The sequence below is a fragment of the Atractosteus spatula genome, chromosome 5, assembly GCF_055471065.1.
Source record: "Atractosteus spatula isolate fAtrSpa1 chromosome 5, fAtrSpa1.hap1, whole genome shotgun sequence".
NCBI lineage: Eukaryota > Metazoa > Chordata > Actinopteri > Semionotiformes > Lepisosteidae > Atractosteus > Atractosteus spatula.
This window is the reverse complement of record NC_142710.1, coordinates 27,674,672-27,684,858: the sequence shown is the minus strand read 5'-3', so window position 1 is coordinate 27,684,858 and position 10,187 is coordinate 27,674,672. Positions and strand designations below refer to the sequence as shown.

The 10,187-nt window shown below is 37.9% G+C and overlaps 1 non-coding gene across 1 annotated transcript; it reads left to right on the top strand.

Annotated features, from left to right (window-relative positions):
- Positions 1-1,031: 1,031 nt before the first annotated feature.
- On the top strand, positions 1,032-1,139 carry LOC148834842 (U6 spliceosomal RNA). The gene has a single exon (XR_016091167.1). It is a non-coding gene; the product is annotated as a U6 spliceosomal RNA (small nuclear RNA).
- Positions 1,140-10,187: the final 9,048 nt, after the last annotated feature.

Genomic DNA, 10,187 nt, shown 5'->3' with positions numbered 1-10,187 from the left:
GTCCTATTTAAATTTGTACTATATATGTTGTATGTATGTCTCATCTGTGTTCTTTGCTGTACCGAAAGAAAATTCCACCATTTTTGTGTGACAATAAAGAATAATCTAAGATCACTGACCTTATTTTTAGACAACTTGAATGTGGTCTTTATATTATAATATAATCAAAAAATCTGTATGGGTATACAAAGGACAGCAGACAGGAGAATAAAGTAATACTTTAGTTGGTGCCCCTGTGTGTTCTTAGATCAAAGCTTAATAATTTTTAGCAGGCACCAAAAACCCTTTTGTGCTTTCTGGCTGTGAGATCTAGCCTGTAAACCTCTTTCCAATATAATAAGTATGGGCAAAATAAATTGAACCTGAATGTTATGGACCTTTATCATCAACAGTATTCTTTTGCATTTCAAGGCTTGTTAATTGCTACATGGACGAAGTCGTCCAAGGTGGCTAAATGTCAGTACTGTAACTCACACACCACACACACAGCCAAACACCGCACTGTGATGAATTGGCTGGATTCCCTACTCTTGCTGTCAAACACAAAGATCTGAGGAAAGACTGATGATCCACAGAAAAAAAAATGTTGTGACAGATGTATTATTTCAAGGAGGAAGCAAGCTACTTGAACTTCATGAAGCTGCACAAGAACTACTTGAAATCCAGCCGCATTTTATTGAATTCATAAATGCTGGAATTCTTTTTAAATAAAACATTTGTGGTTGTTTTTGCACACTTTGGTAAAGCAGTCAGCCTTAACACTATCATAACAGCTTTAGTCACTGAACCATAACTAGAAAAAACAAAAGCTTAAAACAAAACATATTTTGCCAATCAACTTTTCCACACCCATTTTGTTTCTTAAAAAAATAAAATAAACAATCATATTTAAATGGCTCAGTTTATTAAATCTATAACCTAACATGTCAATTGTTATTCTCATCTACAGGCCAAGAGGAGTATTATTAAATACAGACTTAGTAGTAGTACACTTGGCCTGGCACAGACAATGAAGATTTACACAAGGTGAAGTATTTAACCTTGGCAGCACATATACCTAAATTGGAATGAAACAGAAAAGATTAGCATGGCCCATGTGCAAGGGAGATATACAAATTCGAGAAGCATCCCATACTGTATGTTTTTCTTATACAAAGCTGTGTGGAGCATGGAACAAGCTTCCTAGTCATGTTGTCAGTAGCATAGCTTCTTTCAAGAAACAGCTGGATGAGATCCTTGGATCAATTCGATACTAATTACCAAATTATCTACAATGGTAACCTCTAATATGCAACTCCTTCTTATGTTTTTATCATGCAGCTTATAGGGCATATCAGATAGCCCACATTTTATCATTTAAAAAGTTTTAATAACTTTATTGTGCATAAACTTGGTTTAAGCTATGGCGTTAACTTTCTGTGTGGAACACTGAACTTCTGGTGTCCATGATCACACAAATACTCCTCTAAGTGTAGGTTTTACTCTTATTCCCAGGAATTGGAAGCAGATGGCCATGAACATGCTTCCCCACAGTCCTGGCGTCAGGATAGTCTCCTCCGGGTTTCTTCACAGGCTGCTGGAGCTGGACGGACTGCACGAGCCAAGTGAATGACATTTAAATCTGATTAGTGAGCTTTTTTTCTGCATTATCTTAAAGCAAGCCTCTAAGATGTATTGATGTGAGAGTATGCACGCTGTCTCAGCGCAATACACAATTTCAGCGCAGGGAACTTTGTTCTGCTGGTTTGTTGCACACTTCCTGCTGAAGAGGGTGAAGTACAAAGGATTTCTTGAGCTTGTCATTCACCGTCCAAGAGAGGAGTACAATCACCACTGAGAGAAGAGTGCTGGCGTGAGGCTTCTAATAACCCCAAGTGTAGGGCAAATAGCTGGAATATGAGTTTTAATTTAGTTAATTTCTTGACTGTAGAATTGAAAAGTATTTAAGTTTATTGACTATAATACAAGCATTGCCAAAACATCTACTTTGCCAATATCTAGACCAAATTTAAGCTGAAGCCTGTTAATTAAACTAGCAGTAAATTATATTGCAATATAAAAGGCTTTTCTTTTTTGGAAAATCCATAACATTAATCTCTTTATACTTCCACAGTGGAAAGAATTTTTTAACATGGTATAATCACATTGCCAAGAATTATACAGTGCTTTATATGGTATTTAAAGACACACAAATAGACTACATGGATGAAGGTGACCTTTTAATGTTGGAACATGTTTTAATTAAGCACGCAAAATTTTCCAGATAACTTTTTCGGCAAAGGTTTTGGTGGAATTAAGTGCAAAATCCATATTTTTCCATGTAGATTTTGATTTTCTCGTGTTCGGTGGAAGAGCATTGTTTGTCCTGGCCCCCAGAAGACTCTCTATTTTTCTTTATTGCTAACACGTATTTCACAACTTCTCCTAATACACTTTTGGAAGTTGACCAAACATCCTCTGCCATAAATTTTCTTTCACTGCTTTGGAGGTAAACCACGAGTGAAAGCTGAATTTGACCGTTAAAGCCATAGAGGAACCTACACACCCATTAACACACATATTCTAGATACTCCTTTCTCACTCCGTGAAATTGAACAGATTACAGAAATCTGATCCTTGCTTGCTTACAAAAGAAGTAAAATATTCATCTGGAATAAATGATAAAGATTCAGGTTTACAGGTTTTTTCTGGCCCAACCTGTCAGATTCCTGCCTATATCAGGATTTTGTTACGTTTGATGTCTTACAGATTTTTCCTTTATGTTAATTTAAATCTTACCTTCTTTATATAGTAATCTCATGTCACTGAGACCTACCTTCAAATCGTGTTTTCTTTGTTATCAATATTAAGTCCAATGTTAATGCACTTTATCAGCAAGGAAACAACCAAACAAGCAATTCATTACGAAGTGTGGAAGAAGCTGTTGTGTGTGTCTGGAGCAAACCAAACCACCGCTAGGATTTTCAAGAAATGTCTCGATGACATTCTGGGATCAATTGTCTACTAGCAACAAAACAATCAAGATGCACTTTTTCATAAGCTTATTTGCATACTTATTTTCTTAGGAGAAAATAGAAAACACTTAGCAGATTTAGAACATTGTTGAGAAGAATGGGAGGAGTTTTAAAACATCTAATCTATTACTTTTATGTTACTTTTACTTTTATATTCAGCGATTTTTCAGACATTTGGGATGACAATAACTGCAGGTTTGTCACTTTTACACCAAACAGAAATTGTTTTTGAAATTAGTGTTTAGTTAATTTCAAGAGAGAAATTCTAGTGTTCCTTTATAATTAAACAATCATATTTTAAATAAATACATTAAATCATGTTTATATTGTAACACATTGTAATATCACACTGTCATAATTCGATTAAACAAACAAAATAGATCAGAACAATGAATACTCAATAGTTCTAGGGGTTAGGTTAATGTCTTTTATAGCACCAGATTTCACAGGCTGAACATATTAACCAAGAAGCCATTATTTTTTCCTGCATAGTCCTGAAATCTTCATATGTGTTTTTCTAAGCAGGTTGTTTTAACCAGCTCTGTGATATTTGTAGAGTAATAAACTATTAGGAACCAGGCAAGCATGATGGGTGAAATGGTCACTTTGAGCTTGTAACCTCTTTAATGTTGTGATGATATCAGGCAATGAGTATGAAAATCAGATGTCCTGAAAATCTGAATGATGCCTCATTACTCATCTGAAATGTGCTTTAATCAGGCCAAATGGGATTTAATTTATCAGTATGATTTATCTGTTGTAAAAGTTCATATTTGTGTAAGCATGATTTGTGATGGGCATTATTCAATGCCCATCACAAATTAAATCACAAATTAAATCACAGCCTGATGAGTATGCCTCACTGTTTGGTGGCAGTATGAATTTGTGCTGTTCTTGGATCAAAGGGAAACCTTTATGCATTCTTGGGTGTTTTAGGGGTGACATTTTATTTGTAATTTTCTGTGTGCATACATTCAGAGCTATGCTAAATACTGCTGACCTGTAACTGTGTTGCTCTCTTGATAGTTTTATCCCCTAAAGAACAAGTTTCCCTTTGTTCCAGTTTAAATGTCCCTATCATGCATGATTAGAAGCAGGTGTCCCGAAGAGTGCGAACTGGAAAATGTATGAAAGTCCTTTAAAAAAATTAATTAATTAAATTAATTCATGGAGCTTTACAACCCATTCAAGACTGTTCTTAGTGACTGTTCTTAGCACCTTATTTCCTTATAATCTACAAAGAGTTTCTTTGCTTTGAAAACATATTGGAGCCCAGCACTAACATACTTTCAGCTCTGTATATTTTTGATGGTAAACTAATATTGTGGATGAACTGGTTCTTTTTAAATAAGCCTGTTGTATGTTGTGGTATTGAACGAGCCTTTTACATATTCTTGCAGGGATGGCATGCATTTATTGAAATACTAAGTGAAATAGAATACAAATAAATTATTTCCTTTGCTGGAAATGCAACTTCTGAATATTTAATCTTTTTACTTCGTGTAGAGGGAAAAGATTACTTTATCATGAATGACGCATCAATATGAATTTTAACTTTGCAGTCAAAAAGTAATTAAACGTGTTCAGACTCTCTTGAGGATTTCATGCCTTTTCCCCTCAGGAATCTGCAGCCCTCACACACTGTCGCTCCTTGTTTGTTAATTAGTCTCACAGTGAGCGCTGCGCTGGAATGTGCGTCAGACTGGTTGGACTGCCGTGGACTGCCGTGATCGTGCAACTGCTGCCTCTCACTGCTCATCACAGCATTTTGCTGCTCTCACCATGTCCTCCACCCCTGCCATCCACTACTGTACAATTATGGAGTAATTACCCTCCAGGATCCAGTTTCATTCCCCATCTCCTGCTCCACTGATGGTATCACCCCTGCTCCCTCACTGAGAGGGACTCTTCAAATTAAACACAGACACAGTGGTGCCGTAGGCAGAGCTGCAAATCGGAAGAATGCCTACTAATAGGCCTATGAACACGTAAATGAATACCTGTAAGTAGAAGATTACCTGAACACGTCACAAAGAAACTTTATTTTTTAAAACGTACTGCGAGTAACAAATATGCACAGGGAGCTATAAACAAATGCATTCCAAGAACGAGAACTTTGCTATTGTTGTTTTTTCTTCCTCTGCTGAATAGATCCCAACCCACAACCTCCTCCACTCTGTGCCCACTTCCCTGGTGCCTGTCTGCGCGCACTGTCATTTAATCATTTTAAAATGTCATATTAATGAAAGGAGAATGGGTGTGCTTGAGCTTCCCCTAACAAGCCCTGTTTCACAACCCTCTCTTTCTCCTTCTTGTTTTCTGAGAGTAACACAATACCCACTCCTCTGGATAGTCCAACAGCTCAGTAATTATCTGCAATCTCATTGGACGTGAGAAGATAAATTACAAACAATGCAATTGCTGCAGTATAACAGTGATTTGAGTTAACTGCTACGTTTCTGGTCAAAAAGAGATTTGTAGGATTGTAATGTAAAACATCTCTGTGGTCTACATTGTCCAGAAACTTTCCATATGTTAGCTGATTTTTAACTGTTTATTTCCTTTTCTGTTGTTTAATATTTCGTGTTTAACTGAAATTATATTAGTTTACTAATCAGTTTTCTCCCCTTAATTAATCTATTGCATGAAAAACACCAATAAGTCACACTGAAGATCTTATTTTGGAACTTAATGCAGCAAAAGCATCAATGACCTTTATTCTGTTTGCTTCCTTTATTATTCCTTTTTTTATTTTGTACTATATAAATATTCCCATAACCACATTTATCAATCAAATCATATCAAAACTCTTCAAATATTTAAGAAAACATTGACATGAGTTTTTAAAAGGATTTTGTATGGTTTTCCCGTGTTTGCGTGAGTGTCAGCAGTGTGCTCCAGTTTCCTCCCACAGTCCACACACATACTGGAAGGTTCATTCTCTTCTGGGAAAATTGGCTCTGGTGTGAGTGTGTGTCTGTGTTTGAGTCTGCCTTCCCAACAGTGGACTGGTGTCCTGTCCAAGATGTACCCTGCCTTGCAGCTGTTATTTTCCAGTATAGGCTCTATCTCCCCCACAACCCCAAATTGGAAGAAGTGGTTATAAAATGGATGGACTTTTTAAAGCTTTTCTTACCACATTTTCAGTACTTTTTTCAAATGGAGATTTGTGTCTGATTTTCATTAGAAACAGAAATTTTCTCTGCCAAACAACTGTACAAAGTCAAGTATTTTATTCTCTTATATTAATACACAGATCAAAGCAAATTAGAATACAACATAGAAACATCTTTTAGAAACTGAATTAGATTTCCTCCCCAAACACGTTAACTGAAATTTGACCTACAGTAAATTGCCACTGTCCAGCGTGAAGCGACAAAGTCTGTGGCCAGGTAAAAGAAATACAGGCCTGTTCAGAGCACATTTACTACAGTATTTACTAACGAACCCAGCAGCTTCACATGTAAGGATGATATGGTTTCACATCAACCGTTGCTATTGTTGTTATTTTAAAGTTTAATACGAGGGCATCCTTAAAAGTGACAAAGGATGTGTGTTTCTTGTTTTATACAGTTGTGGAGCTTAAAAAGAATTGGGTACAAATGACGCTGAGCTATAACAATAATTTCAGCATTGGATTCCAAAACAAGGCAATATCACTCCAGTGTCCAGCAGTGCTGCAGCTGCTCCTAAGTCTGCACTTGTTTCCTGATGCCCACCATTCTGCAGGCTTACTCTCCTGTTCTAGGGATTAGCATTAACAGTCACTTGGCTTGCTGAGTGCTCACTAATCTGACTTCATAATAAACTGGGTTTAGTATGAAATCAGGAAGCTGTATTGTAAAGGAAAAACAAAATAAGAGAATGTGGCATTTTAAATGCTATCAAGTCCACTGCAAAAAAAATAATTCACAGAAACAGCCAATCAATACATCCATCATTCTATTAACTAGACCCTAAGAGACTGCAGAAAAGTGGAATTTACTTCAGTGCCATCAAGACAATTGGGAATGATTTTATTCATTTTGTGAATAGATTTTAGTCTATGTAAACGATACAGTATATCCACTTGAATAGGTCTATGGGTGGTATGACCTACACTCGACATTACAATACTGGTTGTATAGAGATAAAGATCTATTAGTATTATGCGAATTCATAGTATGCTTTATTTACGGGAATTCACAATATTCATATTTTATATTGTCCAATTCTGCAGTGCTTTGTAACAAGTGTCACGATCGTAAACCCCTCCTCTTAAGGACGCTCCAGCCCTACCTTGTTTATACTCATCTCCAGCACCTGCATCTGGTTCCAGCCCCCTGTGTTATATAAACCAGACGTTCCTGCCTATCGGGGCTCAGCTATGGAACATGGACCCCCTGAAGCCCGCCTACCCGCGAGTCCAGGAGCGACTCGACGGCATAGGCTTCACTACGGCGTCCTGACCATCTGGGTCCGGGATCAGGGAGCGTCTGGTCCCGTTACCCACTTTTTATTCCCCCGACCCTTCGCCGGATCCCGCTCCAGTTTTTAACTCTTCTGTGTGTCTGTCAGGATGGATTACCCGGCTTTGGACTTTTGCTTCATTCATGAATTTGCATCGGACTCCCTTGGACTGTTTGCCTCGGCCACTCCTCCCCGGAACACTAGCACACCTTGGACACGCCCCCTGTTTTCCTTCCAGTCCCTAGCATGCCTCTTTCCCCGTGTATTCCTCACTTCCCTCCAGTGTTGCACAGGGCCCTGAAAGAACTGTTTGTGACACAAGACACAGGAGGAAACACAAACCAGAGGACAGAAGTTGAAACTAACAAAAACTGCATTTAAAACTGAGAACTGGAGGCACTATTTCACACAAAGGGTATTGAAGATCTGTAACAAATCATCAAACCATGTGGTCGAAGCTGAAATCCTAGCTTCTTTCAAAAAATGACTGGAATGAGATGCTAAGATCAATTTGCTACTAGCAACCAAACAAGTTAGACAGGCCGAGTGGTCTCATCTCATTTATCAGACCATGCTGCCAGTCTGCTCATGAGCAGATGTGATTATGATTCAAATTGTGTTCAGTAAGTTTAGAATAATACATCTTTTTCTTAGTTTGAAATAAAAATTAACTCCTGAAACTGCTGAATTATTTTGCGGCAGCTTCCTAGAAAGGCTGATAAAATTCTATTCAGATAAGCTGGATGTCCTGGCTCTCAAACGCCAAACCAGGCCACTCTAATCTGGGATCATCCTGACATTTCTGGCGATGATGTGTCCAAATCAATGCAACTTAGCAAGCGGATGGAGACTCATCTGGATGCAGACTCCACCCTGTCACAAACCCACTGACAGGATCAGAATGATCCACCAATGAGGAGCCTGCCATGAGGTTACGCCCTGATGACATCACAACCAATTGACAACCAATCATCACAAAGGACACGACTAAAACGTTTCTGCACAGGCAGCTTTCTGAGATCCTGGCAACCTGACAGCAAATTAATCAAGCGACTATGATCACCTCTTTCTGAACCACGATGGCAAACAAACCAAGCTTCAAGTAACTGCCAAGCTAAGTGACTGCATGCAAACCAAAATTCTGCTCAAGACTTCTTCTGCAACAAGGGAAGTTTTGTGACAAGCTCCCTGCTGTAATTTTGCTTGAGCAAAGAAATACTACATTCGGCTAGACATTTGCTGACACCAGCAAATATTAATAAATATTCTGTGTAACAGCAATAAAATATGGGCAAGCAGACTTCCTAAGTTTGTCCAAGTCTAAATCTCATGCCATGTTTCCATATCCAGAATACCTGACATCAGTTAGACATTAAATATGGAACCCTTTCTTCTTCTTGTACTAACAGGACATCTAACATGGATCATTCTAGGTATCGACCCTATTTCTATAGGTTCTGCTTCATTTGTTTTATTATACTGAGTAAATTAAATCACCTCTGAAACTAAATATACTGCATATGATATTGAAATGCTTCCTTGTACAAATTTTGTTATTATTTTGTGTCACGTTGCATTAAGCATCTGCTAAGTAAGGTATAGATTTTAATTATCTAAACTATATTAAAAACGACATAAACTAAAATTGTGTATTTGTTATGATGTATTGTGACTGTGATCTAATTGATACTCAGGTTTTGTGTTCTGATTGGTACATAGATCTTGCATTGTGATTGGTATTAAAGGTAAAGTGGCCATTTGTCAACATCCATTGCAATAAAGAATTACAATATAAGCCATCAAATAAATGTATATTGGATTATACTGACATTAATACCTGGTTATACAAGTTTGACATAACATAACTTATTAGCCCTATACAATTTCTTGCAATTGGAATTCATCTTTCTGCATACTCCAGCTTGCTCTCCATGAGACACAGATAGGGAGAGAAGCCTGGGGTCAGAGCACAGGGTCAGCCATTGTACAGCACCCCTGGAGTAGTTGGGGTTAAGGGCCTTGCTCGGGGGCCCAACAGAGTAAGATTCCTCTGCCAGCTGCAGGATTTGAACCAGCAACCTTCCAGCGACAGGCACAGATCCTTAGCTACAGAAGCACTGCTCTGCCCTTAATAGCCAGAAGTAATGCGGAGTGGTATCATGATATGTTTGAGGTTTTCAAGGTATTTTGAAATATGAAACAAGGAGATTATATGTAAAATAATTCTACACCAAAATGCTAAATTTAAATGATAAAAAATATTTTTTCTTCCATTGAGCTTCCATTTTCTGCCATTTAGTAGGTAAAAAGATACCAATAACCACATATATACTATACTATTTTTTGCCAAGGATTATCTTGACATCAATCTGTGATTGATTAATATTGCCTTAGGGAAGGCAGCCAGCACCTCATAAATAAGTAACTCTGTCTAATTTGATCAATCTGGCAAATAAGTACTAAGGCCAGGGCAGCACAGGGAACAATGCCACATCAGTTTCACACCTGAGTGGTTACAATTTGGTCCATTCTGATGAATGGGAGCAGAGCTGTGCTCTGAAAGAAGTCCAATATTTACAGGGTTAATGGCTCTGGATGTTGACCTTTCTCCTTTTCAGGAGAGTGAGGTAGGAGCAGGGATAGTTTTGCCCCACTGATTGGCCGAGGGTATTCTCCAGGGCTTTCAGATGTGTATATGAGAAAATGAGTGAACCTTAAAGTACT